Raw genomic sequence first — 2500 nt, 5'->3', positions numbered from 1 at the left:
ACATTTATACTACATAGGATCTCAGAATTCAATACACCTTCATATTCAAACCGGTGAAGTAGGTCTTTAACACAGGGTTGGAGTTTAACTGTATACCTCTTTAACTGTCTCTACTCTTCTAGCCATTCTAGCAAACGTCAAGTGCAACAACACTTGAGTTATAGTATCCTCAATTACCTAGAAACAGATTGTTTTTGATGAAGCAATAGTTCATTTAAAATTGCACAGAGATGGTTGGGTACACCGATGAAAGTGTTCAACAGTTGCGATTGTGATCCGATTCCCCCATTGAATTGAGTTGAATTGAAAATGTTTTTATTTCGAACAAGTAAACAATAAAAGACAAAAAAGCAATAATAAACAATAAAATAAATTAAACAAGTGGACAGTTACAATAAAGTAATATTTACACACAATGAAAACCACAAATGAAAATAAACTGTCTTACACTTGCTTTACCTGTTCGAAAAGGGGTGAGAAGAAGAAAACTTATTCCTAATTCATTCCATTTGAGGATGTCTTGTTTAAAACACCTTAAATATATTTGAAGTTGTACATTTTATGACAGCTCCTGGCACCTCCTGATTGGTAGGCTGCTAGGAGCTGGTTGCTGCTCATCAACACCCATGCTGGCTGCTCTCCTGAGCTATATATACTCTGTCGACTCTCCCTGAGATTTCTTCAATTTTTTATTCCCGGTAAAGGGTTTTTTACTGGGAGTTTTTTCTCAGCCGAGCTAAGGGTCTAAGGGCAGGGTGTCATATTGTATCATATTGTATCATATATCATATTGTATGAAATGTAAAGCCCACCGAGGCAAATTTATTTGTGATTTTGGGCTATATAAATAAAACTGATTTGATTTGATTTATAAAAGCTGCAGGAGTCAGCCACTTGGGTTCCCCTCTCTTGACGTATATGGTTTGGTTTGGTTGGTTATGGTTTGGGTTAGTTAGTGCTGCTTTACACACCCCATACACTCTTCACTCACACAGACACCGCACCCATTACTGACTACTGACATTCACGCACCATTTATTAGATTAATTTAAACTTGGTTAAATAAATTATAATTTCTTGTGTGGTCTCCTCTTGTTTCCTTCCTTTGAGCCGGGATGTGACAATTGAATTATGAATTTTTTCTCCTGAGCAAGACGAACATGTAGAACGTTGAGTGAAGTTTCTACGGTGAAGTATGGACGAGTAGGAGCGATCATAATTTTGCATGAAATATTAATTTTATAAATGGTTTCTTGCAACAATATCTCAAAATCTAATACATGTAGAATATATAAAAATCCTTCTCTATAAAAAAACTTGCTCCCACATTTCTCTGGCTCTCTTGAATGTTTCTCTCCGGCGCTTTCTTGTCACCGCTTGTCGTATTAATTTCATCTCTGAATGCGTTAGTAAGCGGGTTTTCAAAAACAATGTATTTGACTAAATTATATATTTTTTTCTATAGTACATTTGCCAGTTTTATTAAAAGTGACACACACACACATGCACACACACACACACACATGCACACACACACACACACACACACACACACACACATACACACACATACACACATACACACACACACTTTTCAACACAGCCGTTAGATTTTTTTTTTCTGTAGTACATTTGCCAGTTATATTAAAAGTGACACAGACACACACACACACACACACACCCACACACACACACACACACAAACACACATACACACACACACACACACACGCGCGCAGCGGTGTATCAACAGATTAGTGACTATCTGACAGCGCACAGCTACAGTTTAGCCCAAAGCGTTGCCGTGACTAACGCATTGTTTTGGATAAATAAACAGGAAACTGAATAACCCAATAAAATTATTTCAGAAGTTGTTAGTCACAAAAACTGAGAGCGTATCTTGCCCTGCGTTCCAATCACCATACTTCCCTACTATTTAGTATGCCAGAAAAAATATATAAGATTTTCCCAATGCATGCACGTCAATTGTAGTATGCTGAAAATACATAAATGCCCCACTAACTCCAATAGCATTTTGGAGTATTCATTTTTATTCTTGACATTTCTCGACATAATGAAAAAAAAATATTCCTCAGCTGATTTTTTTTTCTCTCTCCTGTGGCCCCTAAACTCTTCTGTACTTTAGTATGTAGTGTAGTAAAAAGAACAAGTATGTGATTTGGAATTGTGCTTGAAATGTTATGAATTCAACCTGTATTTATTTATGTTTACTTCCTTGAAAGCAGTATAGCTATAATGATGATTTTAGTATGAGTAGGACGTTAGTAGGGCTTTTAGTATGAGTAGGACGTCAGTAGGGCTTTTAGTATAAGTAGGACATTAGTAGTGCTTTTAGTATGAGAAGGACGCCAGTAGGGCTTTTAGTATGAGTAGGACGTCAGTAGGGCTTTTAGTATGACTAGGACGTCAGTAGGGCTTTTAGTATGAGTAGGACGTTAGTATGGCTTTTAGTATGAGTAGGACGTCAGTAGGGCCTTTA

At 36.8% G+C, this 2500-nt stretch overlaps 1 protein-coding gene across 1 annotated transcript in view; it reads left to right on the top strand.

Moving 5' to 3' along the window:
• unc13c (unc-13 homolog C (C. elegans)) overlaps positions 1-2500 on the top strand; it is a gene marked incomplete at both ends in the record, with an annotated part of 302817 nt that overhangs the window by 273948 nt on the left and 26369 nt on the right. The window lies entirely within an intron of this gene.

This window comes from Ammodytes marinus (assembly GCF_949987685.1).
Source record: "Ammodytes marinus genome assembly, chromosome: 1".
Lineage (NCBI taxonomy): Eukaryota > Metazoa > Chordata > Actinopteri > Uranoscopiformes > Ammodytidae > Ammodytes > Ammodytes marinus.
Note: the sequence above shows the minus strand (reverse complement) of the source record. Positions and strands in the feature narration are given on the sequence as shown.